This window comes from Dermacentor albipictus, chromosome 4, assembly GCF_038994185.2.
Source record: "Dermacentor albipictus isolate Rhodes 1998 colony chromosome 4, USDA_Dalb.pri_finalv2, whole genome shotgun sequence".
In the NCBI taxonomy this organism is placed as follows: domain Eukaryota; kingdom Metazoa; phylum Arthropoda; class Arachnida; order Ixodida; family Ixodidae; genus Dermacentor; species Dermacentor albipictus.
Window position 1 is genome coordinate 99883091 of NC_091824.1, and position 26139 is coordinate 99909229.

Here is a 26139-nt window from a genome sequence, read left to right on the forward strand (position 1 = left end):
CATTGTTATTATAGTTGCTCTAGGCAAGGCAGTCGTAATTAGGAACTACTCGGTTCCTACAAAAACTATTATCATGGATCTCTATAATGAAGCTTTCATAACTTTTTAGACATCACAGAATAGGACGAGCCATGCGGAGGACGCCTGCATGTGCGAAGAAAAACACATTACTAGAACTTAAGAGGGGAGAAAAATTGTAGGATTCAGCTGCTTTACGACATCAGTTCACAACATTTACTTCGACGGTGTTACTGACCGTGCTGTTTTATGCTCTTACTATTTCTTTAACCAATTTCTTATAAGCCAAAATAAATAACAAGCGAAAAAGAACTAAATTATTTCATTTTCGCCTTTCCGTGTGAAGAGTTGTTCAACTTCCTCCGAACAACCGCATCCGGAGTAGGTCCTGACTTATGTATCTTTTTAAAGCGAAGCATTCTTGTCAAACCTCCTGCGCCTCACTTGCTGACCATGGCTACCGCCTGTTGCTGCTGCTCATGCATTCTCACTGAATAGCTCACACTCGAACGCAGGAGGGTGCCGGTATCTAAGAGCGATGGTTCACATTACTTGGCCTGCAGCAGTAGAAGGTAGAGAGGGGAAGCCGGCCTGCGGGTGCAGGGCACTGGCCGCTAGTGGAGAGGACGATTAAGCCGCGACACGTAGAGACACAATAAGACGGTAAGGAGAGCACTGGAGTAGACGGTCTCACTTTGCACGTGCGTTGCGGCGCCTAACTACGTGGACGGTCGAATCTGCGCCTCCAAGGAGCGATCGGGTACCCCAAACTAATAGCACAGAAAGCCAGCTAGCCTCTTTCAAGTCCTATAACGCTGGTTTCCTTCATAAGAACATTCAATTCTTCGCAAACATAAATCAAACATTCGGTTTCACTTTGCACTCACAATAAATAAACGCAAACACGTGTCTCAGCATTTCTTAATCAATTACGGAAAGCTTCCCTGTATATAGGCTCCAGCAGGGTGCGTTGCGTCTACTGCATCTTTAACTGGAATATTCACAGCTGCTTTAAGCGTTCTTCGAAAGGATACTCGCGAGGAAGCATCACGCCGTTCTAAAGAGAGATATGTATGACTTGAGCAGAAAATAAATGAAAGAAATGCCGATCCTGATAATTAAGGTGCAAGAACTGCGTCATGAAAATATTTAGGTATTAATGTTCAACAGTAGTAATGAGGCGAAATATGTGATAAACATTAATATGTATTTGCTAAAAGGGAAAACTATTTCCAGCAATTTGGCGGGTACTCTTGTCCTGTAGCTAAGGTTTCAATTACACCATAAACAGCGGCCCGTTATCCATACCTGATGTACATCGCTGTCAAAACTCTTCGTCGCTTAATATCAGCTGAGTATGTTTACACGGATACATATTATTTGCGCCTCGTGGAATCTGTTTAGCTTCAGGATGTGGTGTGGAGTATCAACATTTGTTAAGTACCGCTGAAAAATAGTGTATGGTACCCAGTTGTATATTTGTTGTCTGATATAAAGGCAATAAAACGTCTACAGAAAGAGAAATTCTTTTTTATGAAGCTTTGTTTTATATGTAAGGGTATCTTTCCTACTTGTTGTGTTTAACGTCCCAAAATTGCGCAGTGAGTGTTGAGGGACACTGTGGCGGTCCCGGGGAACATGGTGCCAGAGAGATGCATATAGAATAAAATGGAAAGACAGAGTAATAAACAATATCGGCTCAGATTTATTTTCACCGAAGGATACTAAAAGAAAATAAGAAGCAAAATGTGATAATGGTGTACATTGCGTGCAATGGATACATAACATGACACAGTGTCTCGGCTGTATGTTCAGGTCATGAACAAGGATCCAACAAGCGAACAACGTTGAGGACTATGCACTGGTTCCTTGTATCTTCACGGTGGCACAAGGCGCACAGACGATGGATGTCTCTCTGCGTGCCTAAAATTGTGATTAATGGGCCGCTGTAGCTACTGCTGGAACATTACGACTACTGGACCGAGTGTCTAACAGTTTGTAGTAGGGTTCCGAAGTGTTGCAAGAAATTTTATCAGTTTTTTTAAGGAGCAGGGTAGCTTATTGTCATTTCTTTACCGTAACTCTCGACTTGAAACAGCATTCAAAGAGAGCTCAGATGGATACTTTACCGTTTATCACTAGGCCCTAATATCCAAGCTCACATAGGGAAATGTGAGAAGTTCAGTAAGCTCCGCTACATGAATCTTGTTCTTCCGGGGGACATCAGAGTTTCATTTTTACTGCGTAGCGAGTTCTAATCTCTTCAGATGCTTGTGTCAGCAATAGATAGTTGGAGCTGGCGCAGCGTCCCAACAGAATCGTTATCGCACTCCCAAAGCCGCTAGTGTTTTCATTCCTAATTACAAGCAGGCCAAGAAGCACTTTTTTTCAGCATTGCTATGCATAGCTTATCTCGTGTATCTCTATACATAGCTTATCTCGCTATTGGTACCAAAAAACAAAGTGATGTCTATAGATCACAAATGTTCGCCTTGTATGCAAACAAAGGGTCATGTCTACTAAACCCAAATGTACTGGCACCAAATATATACCAACGTCTCTCTCCACGAACCCAAAAAGTGTTACGAATGACATTTCAACTCATAATTACCATTGAAGGGCGAACCTAGTGTGATCAGTTTTTCAGACCATTAAAACAGGGTGGCCTCTCACTTTTCGGGTCGGCCTCAGCTTTGGTGTAAAGTTTTGGCGTGGTAAGAGCGGAGAAGCCTGGCCTCAGTTATCGAACGCCTCAGTTTGGGGGTTGGGAAGAGCTTCCGTGGTGACGCACTGCTTTTTCTAAGGGAAGGCATTGAGAGGCATCTTAAACGATGAGGCATCTTAAACGATGCGGCTTTCTAAGGAACCACCTCCCCCTCCTCCTCCCTCATTTTTGAGGTCCAAGCTGTTATTTGCGTGAATAATGTGTTAGCCGCAGCTGCGTGTTACGGCCGCATAAATCCAGCTCCCTGCCCTCCAGATCACAGAAAGCCCCATTTGCAGCTGGGGATAAGGATCGAGCCTAGTTTAGGCTACGCTGACATAGCTTCCTTGAGGTTGAGGTTAAGCTTTGCACATTTCTTCTAGCTTTGTTTTGATATTGAAATATTCCATTTGTTTCGCTGTTCTCGTTTAAAAGGCTCGTAACATGTCTTCTCCAAGAGAGTAAAGGATTAAATAGCTCGACGTGCGTTACAAATTGTAGATCGAGGGGTGCCAGCCTAACTGTCTGCTTCAGTGCATTATTGCAATAGTAATTATATGGATACTCCAGGCGTATTTTTGCCGGCGGCGTCCACGTCGTCATAGCGTTCCGTAAAAATTCCAAGGGCGATAACACCGTCGGAGCGCGCCGCATTCTGTAGGTGCGAGTGAAAGCGCGCAAGGGGAGAACACCATCATGGCTCAATCTCGCGCGTACAAGGGAGGAAAGTGGGGAGAAAACGCGCCGTCTTCCGTCGCGCGCTTGGCGCCGGAGGGAGGGGACGGCGTTGTACACCGGTAGCAACTGCGCATTGCGTGGCTGCACCCACCCTCTCATGAAAGCGATCTGCGTCGAGGGATGAGTCTAGGTGCCACGGCACCTCCTATCTTTATGCGTGCTCCGTTCTCACCGCTTAGTTAGTGCTGAAGCGATACACAGCACGAAAGTCACTTTGCTCGCTGCTGCTGCCGGGCTTCCTCACTCCAGTGCTTTGACAGAGAATGTTCGCGGTCATCGAGTGTGATGTGTTCATGTATTCCTATGCGCGCTGACACCATGCTTATCAATTTAGATAAGAGAATGTCTGTAAGTTTACACGGGCAATAAAACTACTATCCTTATTTCGTATAGCGGTCTATGCCTTTGCTATCGCACTCTATGGTTCGCCTTTCGCGCGAAACTGTGACTTTTTTATTCTGTTAACATTTATTTTAAGCTCAGTTTGATTGTTCGGAAAAAACCAAGGAGTTTCCAAGCCATAGGTGTCACCTAACTATTTTCCAAACACACAAACCAACAAACAAAAACAAACAAAGCAAATACGGAATCACGCTTGTCTTTCGGCGGACAGCAGAGGTGAATTCTCTACTTTCGAAACGAGTGGTGGAAGTTATTTGGTTAGGTTAGCTTTATTACATCCTTATTATTCGCTTTTATGTCCGTTACAAACGGAACGTGTTTTTTTTCCCTGTACTCGTAGCTCCAGTTTTGGGTTGCATTTAGAACGCTACTGCAAGTAGCTCTTCTGGAAATGTTGAAGATGAGTTGAAAAGGGTACCAAAATGCCTATATTTCGTCCGTTACGTGGTTATCATGTACAAATGCAATTGATATTGTAAAAGAAGCAAATTTGGACCTATCTAAAGAGAACAGAGAGAAACTATAAATGACAAAGACTCGGAGTTGCTCATAACAAACTTGCATTGGTCCCTGCTACGCCTCATAGCGTCAGGGGTGACTCGGATGACAAAAGCACATAGAGAAAGCGTCGACGACGATGAAGTGAGAGAGAGAGAAAGCAAGGACAGGAAAGGCAGGGAGCTCAACCAGGCGAACACACGGTTTGCTACATTACACTGGGGTGGGGGAATGGGGAATAGAAAGAGGAAAAAGGGAAAGAGTAAGAACTGTGTGCATGTCAGGGGATGCACAGGGAGACTATAAACGGCCTCTTAAGCCGGTGCACTTCAAGTAATGTACTAGTGCATGAATCGCTTTTCGTGCCGGTGACGAGTGTGGCCACGGTCCAAGTATCTTTGACTCGGACAACGGTATTGAGTCCAGTCGGTTTAAAGTCGTCCGCAGAGAGATGCGTTGTACGTCGTAGCAAGGGCAGGTACACAATAGATGCTCGATGGTTTCCTCGCATCCACAGGAGTCGCACACCGGGCTCTCGGCCATTCGCATACGACAGGAGTACGCGTTCGTGAACGCGACTCCCAGCCACAATGGGCACAACAAGGTTGTTTCGCTGCGGGAAAGGCTACATGGCAGTTGTAGCCGTAGCGTTGGCTCCAGTTTATTTATTCGGCAATTTAGGGCACTTGAACTCCAGAAATCTTGCGACTTCTTGCGTGCAAGTAGGCGAAGTTCCCTGGCAGCATCCCTCTTCACCAAGGGTATTGGGCGTATCTGGATGTCTTCATGGACTGACCGCGCAGCCTTGTCAGCAAGGTTGTTGCCGATGATGCCACAGTCAGCAAGAATCCATTGAAAGATAATGTCGTGCCCTTTTTCCAGAGCATGGTGGTGTACTTCCCTGATGTCGGATATCATCTTCTCGTAGGTTCTGTGATGTACTGCAGAGTTGATACTGTGAAGAGATGCCTTAGAGTAACAAAATACGACTCATTTCTCTGTCGGCTCCTCCGTGACTCACGTCATAGCGGCATCAAGATCTACAAGTTCTGCCGACGTAGATTTAGTCATGTGTGACAACTTGAATCTAGCTCTAAGCTGCTAAGCTGAAACGACGAATGCTGCAGTTGAGCTGGTAGGTGAGGTCGAAACGTCGGTTTATATACGTAGGCGGTCATGATACGTCTCGTGCAGTGATAGGATCGTCAGTTGCTTAAGAGCTGGCGATGGGTGATAGACTTTCTTTGTAATTGCGGGAATAGCAAAATTCACTTGAGGCTGTCCCAGGTACCACACGAGAAATGAAGGCTTTGCCGCACGTGTAAGAGGTGACAGTTTGCACTGTTGCTGAGCGCTAATCAGTGTTGAAAAGGTCGCTTGAGGTCTCCCAGCTGGTAGGGAGGCTAAATGATGGTCTCGGATCCTTCACAAATGGTGAATGGGCGCTCTGAGAGGGTCGGCAGCTATGTGTGTCTGGATCCTATGGTCTCTCGCGATGGAAATTCTTGCTGCTGTTTAGATGTACTGAGAAAGCCCGAAACACGTGCGTAGTGCTTGACATTGTATGCTCTGCAAAGCGCGAAAGCTCATTTTGCATGCATTTGACAACACTGGTAGACTGTAACGTAGGAGTCCAAAGAAACGATACCCTGTACAGCTGCATCATAGAATGAACTGGGGTAGCCCAGTTTTTCTCGCAGAGAAATTTGAAGACCTGAGCAATGGCAACTAACTTCTTCAGATAGACGCAGTGAGAGCTCCATGAGAGGTTGCGGTCAATGATGACGCCCAGAAAGCGATGCCTTTTGACATAGGATGCAGCTTGACCATCGGTTGAAACAGGATACAATGACATTTGTTTGCACGTGAAACCAACCGATACACACTTTTTAGTAAACACACTGAGACCTTCTTCTCGGAGATAAGACGCCGTCATTGTTGCCACTCGCTGAAGCCTGGCTCGTACCTGAGGACGAGTCACCGCAGTGACCCCGATGCAAATGTCGTCGGCGTATATTAAGGCATGGACTGTCTGCTGTAAGTACTCCACTAGTCCTACCAGGGCAAGGTTAAACAAAATAGGGCTCAATACTCCACCCTGTGGTACATCACGGCAAATGTAGTGGTTTGAAGTTGGGCCGTCTTGTCTGTATTAAAAAGCACCTATCACTCAAAGGGACCCGTAACCATTGAAACGTCGGGCCACCAACTCCAATAGCCTCAAGTGAGTTCAGTATGGCTTCATGGGCGCCGTTGTCGTATGCTTCTTTTATATCTAGAAAAAGTGCGACTGATAGGCGCTTGAGGCTTTTTTGTTCTTGGACCAAGGTTACGATGTAAACGACGTTGTCGATGGATGAAAGACCTCCACGAAAGGCCCCCATGGCTTCCGAATCGTGGGTTTGAATCACTCTAGGTACCATTTCACGCGAGCGAGAATCGTTCTTTTCATCACTTTGCTGACGCAGCTCGAAAGCGCAATCGGACGATAGGATGAGAGCTCAAGCGGAAACTTTCCAGGTTGTGAGAATGGGGATCAAGCGGCTTGATTTCCACTGTTTGGGAACGACGCCGTTGCGTCAAGACTCATTGTAGTAGTTGAGTAGCTCACCAGGTGCTTCATGTCCAAGGTGGCATAGGGGAGCCTACGTGATGCCATCTGGTCCTGGTGAGGAAGAACGCCTGCACGTCGTCAATGCAGCATTGAACTCTTCAAGTTAAAATAGCACGTTCATTTCTGGTACACGTGCTTCAGGGATGTCATTCAGTGCTGCGTCAGTAATGATGGCCAAGGAACCAGCAACCCGTGCACAGAAATCTTCAGACATTTGAAGTTGCGAGCGGAGTTGGTAGAGGACCAGAGCAGCAAAGGGCTTCCTTTGACTCGGACATGAGCGAGGACCCTTAACCGTTCTCCAAATGTCCGAGAGCAATTTTCGGCGATCAAGCGACTGACAGAACGTTTTCCATCGCTTGTCTTCCAATTTATGCGTATGACACTGGACTTTCTTTCGTATGCATCGTGAAGCCCTCAGATTCAAAATGGACTTCGTATCCCGATACCATCTCTCCGCCTGTTGGTGTGCCGCGCGCAGTTTCTCCAGTTCAATGTCCAAGTCTGTTCGCTTTGCTGACCTAGTATGCGAGCAGATTGCGTCTTCGATAGTGTGTGAAAGGTCTTCCCGACATGCGTCATTCATATGCTTCTTAAACCTTGACCAATAAACTGTACGCAAGGCAGTAGAGGAGCGTTGCTCAACTACACTAATCTGCACACTAATGTATGTTGGAGTAATTGGTCGCTTCCATGCGGTTCTATGTCCGTAAGCCATTGGACGCTCGAGGCAAAGCGTCGTGACAATAAATTTAGGTCCTAGTCGCTACTATAGGTCATGCCTCGCAGAAATGTAGGACTGCGGTCATTCACACAGCACATATCATGGTTGGCAGCAAAGGAGGCAAGACTCCTGCCTCTGGAGTAACGTTTGGTGCGTCCCCATAGCTGATGATGCGCGTTACAGTCACCTGTGATAACCCAAGGGCAATTTGTTCATTAATAATATTTTTTAACTCGTTTGCTGTCAAAGTGACCCGCTGGAGACATGTAGGTTCCAATTAGTGTAACTGACACAGCCTTCTTTTTGGGATGCAGGCAGACATATTGGTTGTCGTCATGAAGCTCTACCGCATTAGCGACATATGTAAAGTCTGAGCAGATCGCGATGATTACTTTCGTGCCCGCTCTGCACATGAACGAGACGAAAGATTCGTAACCGATCAGTCTGAGTGGAGTTGATGCATCTGGTTCGCCAATGACCAGTATGGGTTTGAAAAATTGAATGGGCGAAAGTTAGCTATACGGGTCCTTAGACCTTTTGCATTCCATTGCAAAATGAATGCACTTTTAACTTCAGTGAGGACGGGGACTATTTGTCGAGGCATGGTGCTTAAACGATGTTAGCAAGCACTGGCTTTAGTGCATCCAGCATTTGCAGAGCACTTGGAGCTGCTTGTATTTGCACCTTGCTCAGTATGATGCGGATTGTGTTAATTAGCGATTGTAGCATTACAGCCACCTGCCTCGCTTGGTTGCACAAATCACCGACAGCAGACGTCAGGGGTTGCCCAGCAAAAGTTTGCTGTGATGCTGTGGGTGAATGCTGTCGTTTTGGTAGGGATGGCCAAGATTCGGCAGATGTGGTCTTTTCCGTGGCTTTGTTCTTCGTGGTCGTTTCCACAGTGCCCGGCCCGCGCGGCAGAGATTGAAGTGTTGTAAGAAGTAGCATGCGCGTTGCTGAGGCAAGCGCCTTCCTTTAAAAGTGTCGGCGACGGGAACGTCTCTTGCTGATTTTATCAGTGGCTTCGCGATAAGATGAATCATCTTTCACCATCAATTTTAAGATGGCCATTTCCTTATTCATATGCCGGCAATTCTTCAATGAAGCTTCATATGACCCGCCGCAGTTGGAACACTTGATTACAGTCACGCCACACTTATGTGCAGTGTGAGGCTCGGTGCAGCGGGGCATGCGGCCTGATTTTCACAGACATTGCTCACGTGTCCCAGTTTCATGCATATGTGGCATTGAAGAGGTTTTGGAATGAAAGGCTGTACTGTATGTCTGAAGTGTCCCACCTTAGCATGCGAGGGTATATATTTACACTTGAATACAATCTTCCTGCAGCGTGCACTGCCTAGCTGAATAACATCAACAATGACCTCATCATTTGCTGGCTTGATAAGAATCGGCAAATCTTTGTTAAGGATGGTGATGTCCACGTCGTAGATAACGCCGGTGACTACGTCAGATCCCAGAGGGATGTAAGAGCGCACCTGAATGCTGTCGAGGTCCGTTACGCTGCGTAGAGTGGTCATAGCAACCGCATGCTGAACATCAACCACCAGTAGATATTTTCGGGTGTTCACTCGGATGTCCGATATTTCATTTGGAACCAGGGCTTCCAGTGACATCGGCACAGATTGCCTGTTAAGTAGCTTCATGTTGAGGGAGGGATGCACGGGCACAAATATAGTACTGGCGTCTGCGTGTGCCTTACCGTTTGCGTGCTTGACGATAAAGATGTCCTGGTTGTTCCTTCTCTTCGCTCTGCGGCTCTGCAGACGTCATCGGAAGGGTCCTCACTGCTGAGAGAGCAAACATGGGTGTCATCGCTGTCCCTGTCGCTCTGTTGACCAATCCGCTTACTGGAGGCGGCCGCAGCTGATGCCACCGTCCCCCGCAGACGTGCGGCGGGGTTCACTTCCATCACGACCGAGCAGGGAGCGAGGGTCAGCGGATGCACTTAAATTTTCCCAGAAATAAACCAGAGCTAAAAAGAACAGCACTGTATAAAAACACTTCGTCTTCTTCCACCGACAAGGATAAAAAGTACAGTAAACTACGTACGTGGGGAGTGAGTAAACATGCTTTGTGCTTTAAAAATATATATTACACAAGCACCTGAAAAACGCTGCTAAGAGTAGAAAGTCGAGGCCCATGTCACTTAAAAGCAGGGCAGTATCGGCTATCTTCTCGGATTATGTTGTTTAGTCACCTTGATATGAAGGACACACAGAATCTTATTCCGGACATGAAAGTTTTGTGACTTCATCTTGTTCTCGGTGGAATCCTGAACCATAAACCTCGATCCAGCGTGAAGAAGGAGTCTTGGTGAGGATTATGATAAGTCCATTGCAGTCCGTAGGCGTGCCAGATTTCATTAGTGAGTATTGCCGTTATGGCATCTTCAATGCACAAACATCGAGTAACAAGGAAACTGCATTGGTAATCTTTATTTTAAAGCGAAATTTTTTTTTGCCTCTTCTCTCCACTTTTCGGCTGCTGGCTGCTCCTGTCTCGCCTATTTTACAACTTGGGTCACTGATTATGTGCCTCTAGCTATTTGTCGAGCGCTGGCTGTGGCCTGATAGCTGCAGTCTTGCGCGATTGCCGCCCTAGGTATAGTGCAGACCAGCATCGAATATAGTGCGAAGCGACGCGGACGGGGGTGGCAGATGATGTACGCAAGCGCCGACGTGACCTACGACACTAACACGCTTTCATCGTCACGCCGTCGTCAAAATTTCGTCCTCATCCAGGTACAGTGGCGACCAGATATCACATATAGTCTATCATCGTCACTCCATCGTCATTTCATCACATTTATTTCCTTGTCATCTTTCGTTCGTCACATGCCGCCATTCACTTTCTCATCACGAGATTAGACAGTTTTAGAATAGCATTTGTTTCCTTACGTACGTTAAACGTAAGCACCTTTTCGGGACGTTATGGTGCGTGTCCTTGCAAGCCTATTAGTTTGCCCTAGAGAAACACAAATGTAAAGAAAACGTTATAAAACAGGGCGCCGTCTAGTGCCTCCTGCCAAACGTATCCCAGCCAAGACGGTCCATTAGCAACCATCCTGCTGTTGCTGTGTGGACGCGTCTCGTTAGGCGTACGGACGCCAGAATCGCCGTACGATTTGAGAAAATAGACGTGCTATGCGCTCATAATTAACCTTTCAGGTTAGTTTAGAGAAAGCGAAAGCTCATTTGAACAGTTATTGGCGATCAACGCGAGTGAGAGCGTAGCCTTCTCGAAAATTCACGCTGAAGCGGGAGCCATGGGTGCCGCCATGTTCGACAACGCTATTTCTTGCGTCAGTAAACATTACTGACGTTAAACTCGTCAAATAATGTACGTTGTCATAGCGCGCGTAAACCGCAGAAACCCAATAACGTTGCGAGCATACGCAGTGAGGACCACACTATTTCTTTACCTACGTAATGCTTTTAGGTTCGGTTGCGAACGCTAAATTAAACTGTCTATTTACATTCTGTCATTTTGACGGCGTCGTGCAATCATTACTCCATTTTTATCACGGAGCCGTTGGCTTGTCGTTGATGACACACTGCTATCGTCATTCCGTAATGGTGATGCCGGAGTCCTGAAATCTTCGTGGTTGCATTATCATCGTTCCGGCAGCATCACTCTGTCTGCGTTACTCTCAACTTCTCACTCCAGTCGTGGTTCCATTGTCATTGTTCAGCCTTCATTATATCGTTGTTACTCACTCTGTTTTCATTACTCAGTCGTCATCCTTCTATCACCATGCCATTGTGGTCCATCCGTGGTCCCGAGGCCTTCGAGCTTACATCGTCATTGGTCCACTGTTGTCAATCATCGCCACAATGTTTCCCCCACTCTCCTCATCACTCCCGTCGTAGTTCCGTCGTGATCGTCTGCAATCGCCACTCTGTCGTTTTCACGCATTCAGTCATTTTTCTTCCAATGTCGTCATTCAATTGTCGCCCTTGCATTGTGCTACTCCATCGCCATCGCTCCTACCTCACATGCTGTAGTGACGCCTTTGTAACCTTGCATTCGTTAGCATGCCATCATCGTCACGCAGCTGTGGTCATTCCGTAGTTGCGGTTTCGTCGTATTCATTATGCCGTTGTCTTTTGCCTTTATTTCTAAGTTTGTCGTCATCACTCCTCGGTTGCAATTCCATTGTCGTCATTTAAATATCATTATTCCGTTGTCTCGTCACTCTTTCGTCGACCTTCCATTTTCGCATGCAGTCGTGACGTCTTCGTAATTATGCAATTCTCAGCATGCATTCATCCTTAGGCAACTGTGGTCATTCCGTGGTGGTCATGCCTTTGTAGTCGGGCCATCATCGTTCCATGGTCATCATTTTGTCATCATTATAGCGCTGCCATTCGATTGCCGTCAGTATTCTTGAACGATTACCAGAGTAAGGAAGTGAAGAAATAGGCAACAGAGATGTACAAGATAAGATCACAACATAGGCCGCTCCCTAAATTGGTGTGTCCATTTAATCTGCATTTCTGCGCCAGCATCTAAACATTTGCGTCCTCGCGTTACATATACCTGACCTTTGGCTAAGCCTTATATCATATTTCCGTCTATACCATTTTTTTTTGCCTAATATAATTCTTCACTTCCCTAATTTTCTGCAAGCATTTCTGCCATTAGCGTTACGTTCCCACAACATTTACTTTGCCATTTGCATAAACGTCACCATGAGGTTTGTTTCACACCGATTTCTTCATTAGCATAGGATCCGCCAATTTTATTTTTCTATTTGGCGATTCATTTCCTAATATGGTATTGTGTTCGGGCATCTATTGAAGCACTATGCTATGGCAATTTTCATAAGCTTCTGCATACAAAGTTGTTAAAAGAACGACAGCTTTTTCGACTAGATATATTGGGAATCTTTATACAGTCTCCGGCTACCCGCAGTATTCATTTGTATCGAAAAATAGCGTTTACGAGGGCATACAAAATAAATAAAAATAAGCAGTACTGCCTGATGATATTAAAGATGATTTGTTGTTCGTTTAAGAGCTCACCGACTTAGCACACTTGAAGGCGTTACGAATGCTGCTGCTGCGAAAACCCGTGTGGCTCTAACCTACAAACACAAAAAAGTCTCAATGTTTTATTTTCTGTTTGATGAGCAACAGAACTCGTACACATGGGTTGTTGGCAATCTTGACTGCCTCTCTATACCTGGAGTAGATGAGTTCCTGAACGAACCTGCTGAATAATAAAAGTGACCATTTGTACTGGTATGAACACTGAATTACTCCACTATTCCCGTAGAAAACCCAATGACTTGTTTTTCTTCTCATAGTGATGACAATAACAAAATGCGACGTTCTAAGAAAAAGAACGATAAACCACTGCAGGAACACCAAAAAGGCTCTCACCGTTGTGACAAGTTCCTAATTGCTGTGACTCACCTTTCTGTCTTATTCTTTCCTTCGCAAATTGTTCCAGGATTTATACTACACTACATAGCCATGAAATAAAGAGCGCTAACGCTCTGCCAGCTACCATGGCTTAAACATTAGGCTGGGATGCCAAAATTGCTGTTCAAGCCGAAAGTTATTGCAGCGAGAAAGAAAAACGTTTGGGTGCCCAAGGGCAATCTCGACAGCGCAGTTTCTTATGGCGTTCCGAATCCGTTTGTGTGTGAATCTGGCGCAGTCAAGAAGAGAAGCAGCTACTGTGCGAACTGCTACCAATGGCTGGTGTTGCGCCAAATTTTCAGTATCCGTCTGCGCACAGGAAATTAGGAACCCCAAACAATAGACCGTAAACCGGGATTGCAGGGTCATAAATTTGATTTCGAGCCGTTTGTCTAACTCCGAAATTGGGTGTAAGTGAAGGTACCCGAGAGAGCGCAGGACTAAGGTGGGACAGAAGGGAGTGGAAAGAATCCCAACAATGCAAGCTGGATGACCTTTTTCTAAGTTTCGTTGCTGACAAACTGCCGTTTTTACAGCCTCTTACGCAAAAAGAAGAAGAAAAGTGGAGTCAGGATAATCAGGGCACCTCTGCAGGACCATGCAGTCGTTTTACGGCTCAATCGCCTTCACAACACCTTACGAACGTGCTAACAAAAAAAAAGACTTTATTGTAAGCACGTAAGCCAGTGTCGTTAACTACGGCCCATAATAAAGGTTAAGGCATCGAGAATGCTTAGAAACTGCATTTGTACAGTTCGGCACATATAAAGGAAGACGAAGACGACGAGTGATAGGCTCGCTTCCGAACGCCCGTCTGTAATTTTAAGTCCTTTTTAGCAAGTGTAGAGCTCCTTTTTACTCTTTGTGCACCTCTTTCACCGAACGCCGGTCTGGGGGTCACCGTCCTGCGAGAGAAGCACAGCAAGCGGCTCCCGAAGCGCACCGGACCGAAGCAGCGAGGCGAGCCTCCGCCGTCGGCCGCCCTTCGTGATGCTCTGATGGCATCCGTCGCAAGCAATCAGCAATCAGGTCAGCACGTTGCTTCTGTAGACCACGGAGAAGATGAACAAGCAAGGAAAAGGCTACGTGAAGATGACATCGACACAAGAGAATCTGCAGGAGACAACGAAGAGATGGATCAGACAGCCTTCACTGTTGTCTCTTACAAAAAGAAAAGAGCCGCAGGTGTTCCTGTTATATTCAAGCCAACTCAGCCTGACAGCAGCTTATGGAAAGTAAACCCAAATCTTTTGGCTTCTGCGGTCGTGACAACAGCCCAAGAAAAGATACTCAGCCACCGTCTCAACAAGGATGGAAGCCTCATGGTGACAGTGTCTACACTTCCCGCAGCCAATCGTCTCCTCACAGTGACAGATCTATCGGGCATTCCTGTAGAAGCTCGAGTTCCATACTCCTACTCTGCCACGTACGGGAGGATACAGGACGTTCCTGTTGAGTACTCAGATGACAACCTCAAGGATTATTTGAGCGAACAAGGCGTCATATCTGCTAAAAGGCAAGTTTTCTACGTCCCTAACGAAGATGGCGTAGTAACGGAAACCCGAAGACGCTCGGTCATCCTGGAATTCGCTAAGAACGCCCCTTTACCAAACCGAGTGTCGCTTGGATTCTGCAGTTATCCCGTGACGGAATACATGGGGTCTGCTACTCAATGTTTCAGATGTCAAAGACACGGACATATAGCGAAATATTGTAAAGGCCCCATCCGCTGCAAGATATGCGCTGGTCCACATACGCATAAGGAGTGCACGTCACGTTCCCAGCCTCGGTGTGCAAACTGTGGAGCTGAGCATGCTGCGTCATACGGAGGGTGTCCTAAAAAGAAATCAGCCACTCTTGCACGGACTATGGAGCAAATCCAAGGAAAAGTACGCAAACGACGAGAACCACCACCGAATCCGGATGTGATGTATACATCTACAAACCAAAAGCACCACGACACGGTGCAGCGCAGCGACACGACTTTGAAAAAGTCCTACGCCTCAGTCGTGAAAGAAAACCAGCAAAGGCCTTCAACTGCAACGAATCCATCAATGCCCTCAAGTGATATAACCTCAACCCCACGACAGCAACAAGTGTCCTCAAGGTCACAGCAGAAGAACAGGAAGAACCAAGAAAGGTCGTTAGATGGTAGCACTGCAAATGAGATATCAAGTGTGCTGATTCCCATGATGTTCGCCGCACTCAAGGCTATTCTCCGTGCCAGCCCATCGTTTAAGAGCATCCCTGAAGTAGAGGCCATCCTGGCTTTGGAACCGCTAGTGTCGTCTTCTTTCACGGCGCAAAGCCGTGATTCTTCGCAGTAGCAACGATGGCTTCGCCAACAATCAACAAACACTTCCGCACATGTACTATATTCCAGTGGAACGCTCGCGGATTGCGCTCGAAGTTAGCAGACTTTAGGCATCTTACGCGAGTGTACCGATTCCCTTTTTTAGTCATTTCCGAGTCTCGCGTCGACGAGCACTTTAGGATAAAGGGGTATTATTTTCATCATTCAAGGCGACAAAATGGAATTAGCCGACTGCTCGTTGGATTTCGCAACGACATACCTGCCTCTGCGATTGACGTAACACCACATGACAAGAACGAATATATTTGCGCAACCACAGTGATTGCATCCAAAGTGTTTACCCTAATCGGCGTCTACTTGGAACCAGGATCACCTTTCGACGTGACCAGATTGGAAAACTTGTTGACAAACACTCAGTCGCCACATATTATTTGTGGCGATTTCAACGCACATAACGAGATCTGGGGCAGTTCACATACATGTGGTCGGGGTGCCAAGCTGGCGAAGCTTTTTGCAAAATACAATATAGATCCCTTGAACGATGGCAGCATAACGTACCTGAAAAATCCGACGACTGTTAGCTGCATTGACATCACATTCGTATCAAGTCAAGTGGCCCCGATGTTCGGATGGTGTACAGATTTCGAGACTCGAGGTAGTGATCACTACCCGATCCTAATCTCTGCCCTTCATTTTCGGACGTCGCCCAGAAAAGTGAAACTGAAGTCGGTAGACTGGGAAGCTTACACAGGAGCCGTAGACAAAGGAATCACAGCCTCGACTACAAATACAGAAATAATACCGACAACAGCTCATTGCCTCAAACAAAGTACCCGCTCTGCCACTAAGCATTGTAATGTACCAACAAACGACGAGGAATTTGAAAGGTTATGTGCCATTCGAAGGCGTGCCGAAAGGAAGGCTCTACGTACTAAGAATATCGAAGACCTCAGAACTTGTCGACGGGCACAAAGGCATATACGACGCTACCTCACCAAACTGGACCGAAAAAGGTGGAGGGACTTTTGTGGGACACTGGACATACGACAACCGCTGAGCAAAATCTGGCGAGTCGTCAGAGGCATTCGCAAAGAGCCGCAACAGCTTTATCCTTTTATCGCCCTCTCATTACATGAGCGCGCATCCCTGAAAGAGGTGGCAGAGCAGTACTGCAGGCTCCTTTCCAACGGGGCACAACCTTTGCGGCAAATTGCAAGTCGTCAGCCTAGTCCACCTCGAGCTACCCTTCCTGACTTAGAATTACCATTCACCATCGAAGAGCTCACGGCAGCAATCAGCGACGTAAACAAGCGATCATCACCTGGCCATGACGGCGTGAGTTATGAAGCGCTTGCAAAACTATGCCACACATCTCGCCTACGCCTTCTGGAGTACTACAACGCCTCATGGATAACTGGGGAGGTTCCTACGGAATGGAAGCTTGCGAAAGTGATTCCTATATTGAAACCATCAAAGCAGCCAACGAATTACGCCTCCTTCAGACCCATATCTCTGCTTAGCTGCGTAGGGAAGCTATTCGAAAAAATGATCTACAAACGACTAAATTGGTTCCTGGAAACTGCAAAAGTTTACCCGGAGGAAATGAATGGCTTCCGGCAAAATAGATCCGCAATTGATAATGTCATTGCCTTGGTTTCATCACTTGAAGAGGAATTGGTCTCTGGAAACATACCTACTGCATTATTTTTAGACATTCATGCAGCATATGATTCGGTCTATCATACAGCGATTCTTGACGCTTTGGAAACTCTTGGTCTTGGAGGACGGCTCTACGCATGGATTGCAGACTATCTTCAAGGACGCCGACTTTTCATGTGTACCCCGGATGGCCCCACAGCGCTTTATGCCGTCGAGAAGGGAGTGCCACAAGGAGCTCTGTTAAGCCCGATATTATTTAATTTAGTCCTCATCCATCTGAAAAGAAACCTGCCCCCTGGCGTCAAAATCACACTGTATGCGGACGACATCTACATTTGGAGTGCGGCGCGTTCCCGCAGTACCACCCAACAACGCCTCCAGAGAGCGCTAGCAAATATATCGGCCTACCTAAATCCAAGGGGTCTGAAATTGTCCCCCGACAAAAGCTTTGCCATGGCTTTCACGCGGAGGCGTATGGAAAAATACCCACTAGTGTTGGGTGGTCGCGCCCTTCCATACGTCAAGACGCAAAGGTTTCTTGGAGTGACGATCGATAGGAACCTCACATGGTCGCCCCAAGTGAAAAAATTGAGTGAGAAGATTTCCTCGGCGTCGCACGTATTCCGATTTTTAGCCGGATCACAGTGGGGCAGCAACTGTCGATCAATGGTGCTCCTCCATAAGGCCTACGTCGACGGAACACTACGATACTACCTCCCGATCCTGCACAAAGTGTCTCCCACAAGCAAGAGAAAACTCGAGGCAGCACGAAACAACTGCCTTCGCGTATGTCTTGGCCTTCCGAAGGGGTCGTCCCGCTCAGGGACTGTAGCAGAAGCCGGATGCCTGCCTCTGGAAGTGCTATGTTCGCAGGAGACACTTCGGATACACCTCCGCCACGTCATTCATACGAAGAATCACTTTTTAAAGTATATTTCCAGAACCCGTGCTACATCCAGCTTTGGGCAGGCCGTCGGAAGCATATCTATTTCGATTCCTGCTCAGGCGTCACAAATTATGCCGCGAAACATTTCACCATGGACACTGTCCCCACTGGAAATCGTGCCATACATACCTGGAATCAGTGCGAAAAAGAAAATGCCTCAAGCAGCGACTTATCAGATAGCTTTAGAATATATGCACAAAGAATACGCAGCCGCAACGCACATTTTCACAGATGGCTCTACAACTCCACATCGTTCATCATGCGGACTTTTTGTTCCCTCTACAGGACAACGATTCTCGTTTCGTCTTGAGCGAGCGACATCATCTACTTCAGCGGAGCTCTATGGCATTAAGGCGGCCCTTGTGTATATACTTCGACAGCAGCCGACAAAGACATGGGTGATATTCACAGACTCAAAAGCAGCCCTACAAAGTATATGGAACCGGCACAAGCGTTGCAATAATCAACCAGCAGCATTTGACATTGCTTATCTTCACCACAGGGCTAAGATTGCTGGGCATTGCATAAAGTTCCAGTGGATACCTGGCCATGCCGGCATTTCGGGAAATGAAAGAGCGGACGAAGCTGCCAGAAATGGACTCCAATACCGCAAATTCAGAAGAACATATTTTACAAAAGCCGACGCTTCAACCATGGCAAAAAAATATGCCTATCAAGAAAAACACCGCATCTTGAATCTGCCGCTTCACCAAGACAACTTCCTACGTTACATTGACCCAGAAATGAGACCGAAAATTCCACGACCACTTCCTCGACACTTAGAGACATTATACCATCGTCTTCGACTGAACGTGGCATACACGAACAATTATCTGTACCGCATAGGACTTACCACTAGCCCATACTGTGATAACTGTCGCAACATAGAGACAATTGAGCACGTATTACTAGAATGCCCCGCGTACCGCGACGAGAGACAATTTTTTGAGCACCAAATGGACATGATTTGCCCCGAACCGTTAACGTTACCGACCATCTTAGGTCCAATGCCCGGCCCTTCGAAACAGCGACGGGTTTTGGATTTATTGTTCCAATACCTGACAGAAATTGGTCAAATAGGAAAGCTTTAAGAATTGCATCCTTCCTATACAAAAGCCTAAATTTACCCGCCATGTCACCTGTAAAAATTAGTATCAGGTCCAGTCGGACATTTCATATTTATTTTTATCCTTCTTTTTCTCCCACTCTTATCTGGAATCTTTTAATCCCATTCCCCATCCCTATACAGAGTAGCATGCCAGCGGTTATATACGCGCCGGCAAAATTCTCTGTTTTTCTAATAAAGAGCCCTCTCTCTCTCTCTCTCACACATATAAAATAAAATGCTAGCTTGTTCACATCGCCGGACTGACCGCCACTGTCCGGTCGCTTTACTGCTGTCATACTGTTTCCTTTTAACGTGTTTACAGCCGCCTCTGGGCGCTGGCTTCCTCACACAGCTTTCCTTCCCTAGTGCAGGGTAACAATCCAGACATGTGTCTGGTTATCCTTCCTTGCCTACTTTCCTCTGTTCTTTCACAATCTCTTTACCAGGACGAGTAACTGAAGCCCACATTTCCTTCAAGGAGACCGCATTCGTTTGAAGCAGCTGCTTTTGTTTCGCTCTTATAATTTTATACTCCTGACGAGCCTTAAAAGACAACAACGTACACTTACTCCTTGATTGATTCCGTCTTGCTAGAGCTCCGCTCGCGCGTGTATATTGATGTTATGCACAATTATTGAATTCATATCTTTATTTAACTTAGTATTCAGTACGCTGTGGAACTTTCTCCTGTAATCTTAGGATTCTCTTGCTTAACAGTGTTTTCACGTCATTGCATACCATCATAGTGTGCATTTATAAAGCATACAGAAAAGTCGGCTATAATATGCCTCAAGCGACAATTGAAGACCTGAACCTGCCTCCAATGAAGTATGGCACATGGATCATCGCATGTAACAGTCAAGATACGGTTTTAATGATAATAGCTATATCTTTAGCGAAAGTACATGCTTTGAGATATGTATATATATGGTAAATAAGTTTTCATTTCATCCGTTTTTAACCATTTAGCATGAAAGAAAAAATTGTCGTCCACCCAACTTCTAGCACAAATCTACACAGGATACCTATTCAGGATTTTCTATGAGAAAGCTTCGAAGTTGAAGGAAAATTGGTCGTTGTCCGGCGTTTCAACCCGAGACTAAAGTCATTTCATAGCAGTCGCAGTACCATCTGTGCTAACAAGGGGGCAAGCAGATGGCACAAGCCAGGGCGAATAATTGAACAACTCAACCACATTGATTTTTGACACTGGTTATGTGAAATCAGTTCTGCGGAAGCCCGCAAGGTACAGAAAAAATAATGCAAGAGGAATGAGTCATCCATCCAACCTGTACCAAGAAGCTACAAAGAAACCATATGCGGGTAAATGCGAATAAAAGCTTTGTAGTTGAAGAAAAATTCGTCCTTGTCCGGAAGAAAATTTCCCTTTCATCATTTTTCCTCCACCGTGCAGGCTTCCGGAAAACTGATTTGCCATATTTGTGTCTCTGTGCTTCGACTTGTCATTCGCCCTTGATCTGCGAGCTGCTGGTCTCCTAGTGAGCTCAGAGGCCATTACGAGTGCCCCAGAAAGACGTTAGTTGAGGACTGATATCCCACACCAGGATGAATTTTTCTTCAACTGCTAAGCTTGCTTCTTCAAAAACCTGAGCAGGTCTCATTTGTAGTTTCGTCGTACAAGTTCAATGGATGACAATTTTTTCTTTCATAATCTTTTCCTCACTTTGCGGACTTGCGAAGAAGTCAGTTGCCACCCACTTCACAGTATCATTACCTTCAGTCATGTATTTAAATGTTGCTTAGGACGTCGTGTGTTTAAACTGTTAATAAATTTTCTGCACGATATCTGCTTGACATTGTTATATTGTTTTTAGGGAATTTCAAGCACACTACTAGACGTTATTGCATGAACCCTCTTTGAAGAAAACCTCATTTGTTGTGTCCTATTTGTAAGTCTCCGTACATTATAAGAAGAAACTATCCCTTAGTCGTTGAGTTTTATGTTTCTAGAGAAGCCTTAGAACAAGGAATGTGGAGCATTTAAATCTGCCACAAAGTTATGTAAGCAGCAGACTTATGCAGAGAAGTTAACTTATGCATTATTCACGTTACCTCAGGCTCTGCCAACAGACACAGGGAGAAAAGTACATGTAATGGCTCCCTCACTGGCTATGGGTTCAGGCGAACTGATTATAAAATGCCCGGCAAATATGGTTCGCCAAGCCGTTGAATATGCGACAAGAAAAAAACAAGTTGGCCGCTAGCCTCCCACCTAACTTGTCATTCGCACACTTAGACAACTCTGTGCGGGGAACTCTTCGGATAAACTGCAAGCATAACACCACTTAGTCATGCGTTGGGTGACACGAGGCGATCTTGGAAATTTAAAGCAGTCGACAGGCGCTCCTCCAGTTTGATCACACATTTTTCTGATCTTGACATCGTCATTAAAGATAGGGTGAAAGACTTAGCGATGCAGCGCTGTCAAGTCTAATTGCGATGGATGCACCCAGTGAGCCTCGTCTGTCGCTCGGAGCTGTCGCGACTAGAACGGAACATGTCTGATCAGCGGGAAAGCCTAACGAGCGGTGGATGAATACGTGTGCTTCCCGGTGTGCGTCTATTGACCCAAAGTTGTGCGGTTCGCGTCTCTTAATGAGGATCATTTATCTACAGCGAAAATTCCTTGCTGCGAAAGTGTGCGCTCACGCTTACTGAAATTGAGCAACCTGCATGAACCCTGCCTGTGTGATTTCCAATGGCATTCGACATTTTATGCGTGCGGGCGTGTGCATGTGCAAGCGTGCGTGTGCATGTGCATGTGCGTGTGCATGTGCGTGCGCGTGTGCGTGCGTGCGTGCGCGTGCGTGTGCGTGCGCGTGCGTGCGCGCGTGTGTGTGTGTGTGTGTGCGTGTGTGTGCGTGCGCGTGTGCGTGTGTTTGTGTGTGTGTGCGTGTGTGCGTGTGTGTGTGCGTGCGTGTGCGTGTGTGTGTGTGTGTGTGTGTGTGTGTGTGTGTGTGTGTGTGTGTGTGTGTGTGTGTTTAAGTGAGGCAGTTAATAAGACAGAAAACGAGAACGCAAATCGATGATATGCTGCAACGACCCCATTGCAGTATACTTTAAGCAGGCAGAATAACAAAATTTGATGGCCCTAGTAGTGCCATGTAGTAGCCGCTAAGGACGCGCGACTTCGATGAAAAGCAACTGTTTGGCCATAATTTTCTGCTTTAACACTGACATCAAAAGGAAATGCACGATTACAAATCACGCCCATTGCCTACATACTGCAATAATTATCACAATATCATGTACGGATATTAGATTTGAAATTATAGTCCAAACTAACAACATTATTTGTGGTATAGTTAGTGAAAAAAAAGGAACATTGCTTGAATGAAGCAAGATTAGGTTATTTATTTCGGGGCGAAGCAATGGGGAAACTTCATTTGTCTTTCGCATAAGTGCTACAAACAGCAATTAGGTGCCTGCGAAAGGCTTGCCAACGTTTCCGTAGGAGGACCTATCTTCGTCAAATAAAGATAGGTCCTCCTACCGAAACATTGGCGAGCCCTTTCCGAGGCACCTAGTTCCCGTTTGCAACTTTTATACGACAGTGCACTACTACATCGGTCAGCCCCCTTCTTGTTTTTGCATTCATGTTTTCTGGAGTTTATGAAGAGGCTCAATGGCAGGCGACAAAAATTTAAAACATTTGGGGAGTTTTACGTGCCAAAACCATGATCCGACTATGAGGCGTGCCATGGTTGGGGACTCCGGAAATTCGGACCACCTGGGGTTCTTTTATGTGCACCTAAATATAAGTACCACGGCTGTTTTCGCATTTCGCCCCTATCAAAACGCGGAAGCCGGGGCCAACAACCTAAATTTCAAAAATTTCTCATAGATATACAGTTCTCGATGGCGAGTTGGCTCTGTGTCATCGATTTCAAAGTTGCTTTTAACAACAACAACAAAAGAAACATTTGCGAGTATTCCTTCGACCCAACCAATTATTACTGCAATAGAATATCAACTAGCAAGGCCATATCAGATAACTAAAGTTCTGTGTTTGCCACCATGCCTTGGTATATGTCCATTCCACCATGCGATCGTCTTTTCTAGAAATACTTAATCTATCGCCACATGTGATGCTACCACTAGCGCGCAATCGAAGAAGGTTGCCTGTTCCCTGTGGTGGCATATACACTTCGCTGTGTTCCTATAACTCCTAGGAAGTTTCTGCGAACGATGGAAATATAGGACGTAAGTAAACAAACAAATACCACGCAAGGACTAGGGCAAGAGGGATGAAGGATATATGTGCGCATAAGTTCTGCGAAAGTAGAGCTGACAAAGTGAAAGGAGGTCACTGTGCTATAAAAGAGTAAGCGATGGATGTCGATAACATTGACATGATTTGTCATAATGCTGAACTACCAGAATTCCTATCACAGACCGTATTGTGGATTGATTACTCTCCGCGATACTTCCATTTTCACAGGAAGTGCTCTCCCGCGTAAAGCCACACTAGTGTGACGCACATTCTGTTGTAAGGCTAGAGCACAGCACGAAGTTAAACCAGCGATTGCGCTGAGTTTGCGATTATTTTCAAGTGTAGGCCTATATGCTAAGCTAACGAAAGCACAACGAAAGTGACGTCTTAAACGTGTCTAACCGTATTTGAGCTGCTACACTATGTCAGACAATAAAAGAATGGCTTGCGCTTAGCAGCTCAGGCGAAAGACCTCAGCTATAAACTGCAGTCCTTCTATCTCTTTCCCGCTCTTGCGATTTCCATACCAACCTTCTAGGTGTTCCGCAGTGCTAAATACAGTGCAAGTGATGAGCATCACATTACAAAACAGCTTGTTAAACACTCGGTCGCGATGGTCAACATCAATATATAATGACAGGGCGGTGATTTTGTAGCGGTGCCTTTTCTCGGGCTATATCATTTGGCACTTTTAGCCCTTCGGTCGTGGTCAGTGCGACGCTCCTCCCGCGATATCAGTATATATAGCCGGCCATAAAAGGCAGGTGATAAGAGTGGCATAGAATCGAGCGAATGGCATCGCTATAAAGTCATGGCCCAGCATGTCGCCATCTTTAACAAATGCAGTTTCTGAACACTGTTCATGCATTTGCCGGCATAATCTCGGTGCGGCGCCGAGGATATCAGAGCAACACGGAGAAGCCTTTGTCCACAGTCAGGTTCCTCCACAGAAGCACTTTCGACAGAGCTCCTGGCACAAAAAAAATGGCGATCCATGCTGGCACAGTGTTGTACCAGTCGCCGTTTGGCCAAAGTTAGTAGGTATAACATCTCTTCAAAGGTGGAAGTCAAGAAAGGTCTGTGCAGTTGGCCTTTTAACATCGCCGAAGAGAATTATGAAAACTTAATGCATTGCGGCATTCTGTAGTGAGTAATACAGTACTTCTGAAAAGGAAGACGGTACAAGTTTGCGCTAAATGGTGTTTGCCGATGCCTTCCTCTGCTTTCTCCGATGTCACAAGCACTGGCCACTAAGCCGGTTTTTGCGTACGAAGTAGTTGATTTTACATCACATTGATACGGAAAATTATTAGGGCAATATGACGTTTGCAGAAGTGCTTCAGTAAACAATGGGCCAAACGCAGCACTGCAAAAGAACGTGTCTTGTTCCATTTCCTATTCATTCCTGATAGAAAAGGCCAACAGTCCGGCGTGCAGTTTGTGCAGCTGCGATGAGACTCTGGAGCAGCTTCTGTGTCACTGATCATCCTTTAACAGTCAATGACGCACTTCACAAGCGACACTCCGCGTGCTAGATAATAGAGTGCTATCAGAAGAAAAGATCCTTGGACCTTACCTTTGTATTCTTGCATGCAAAAGGCCACAAAAACCCTTCTGCGCTTCTTGATGGACACTGGATTGTCTGAACGCTTGTGACAGTGGAGATTCCTCTCCGACTGACTGTGAATGACTGACTATTATTTTTTCTTTTATCTACTTATGTGTTCTTCCCTTTTCCCCTTCGTCAAGTGCAGGGTAGCCAACCGGGCACGTCCTTTGTTAACCTCCCGACATTACTCTCTTCGTTTCTCTCTCTCTCTCTCGTTCATGGGTTAAAAATAAATCTGGGGTCTATTACAGACACTCTAATTATAAAGTAGCGGCTTGTTCCGTACACAATTTCATTTTCGTATTCCCTAATGAATTAAGTATGGCCTTTCTATCGCCGAGACCGAAACTTCTCTATGCAAGACTAAGGCAGCTCTGGACGGGACAAGCTCTCAGTAGTTCAAAACAAATTACCAACGGCTAGTCCCTATGTTCTTTCAGCCAAAGAACTGTGTCAGTGGCTGGACATAGTTACTAATATTATGATTGTTGTTGGGATTGGCCGACTCCACTGGTTACAAGCCGACCTAGCTTACCACATTTTGCGTAGAAAGCAAAGGGCTAGAAACAGAAAGCATTCGTCAGGCTCGCGCGAGCATACGAGAATGCCAGATAGATCATTCAGGAATGCCCGTACGTACCCTGGCAGCCGTGTGTAACTACAGGGCCAAACAAAGTGAAGCGAATGCGGGAAAAACATGCAATGTTAAGGAAACCACTTTAAGGGAAACTAACGTCGACACACAGACCATCGGTTTCTATTATCACATTAACATCACTGAGATAAAGCTTTATTATGGTGGATAAATTTGCCCAAATCTCTGCGGAAAATACTGCGGTACAAGTAAACGGGCAGAGTAAACAAAAACCATTCAGCACGAACTTTATGAGAGTTAACACTTACTGCATATAAACTTTGTGCTGCATTCATCAGTGTAACGCTATGACGAAGATTTGCCTGAGTGATCTCAATGGACGTTTTGCAGAATACGCAAAGAAATTAGCCTTGCGTAATTTCAGTATATGTGATAAAAATTATGCAATTGTATAGTTTGGAGCCGGAAAGAAATATAAACATCAGAAATGGATAAAAAAAAACTCTCGGGATTAGAATGTTAGTCTGAG

At 45.9% G+C, this 26139-nt stretch overlaps 1 protein-coding gene across 9 annotated transcripts in view; it reads right to left on the reverse strand.

Annotated features, from left to right (window-relative positions):
- The window catches only part of LOC135904590 (uncharacterized), a 900492-nt gene that overhangs the window by 525286 nt on the left and 349067 nt on the right, over positions 1 to 26139 (reverse strand). The window lies entirely within an intron of this gene.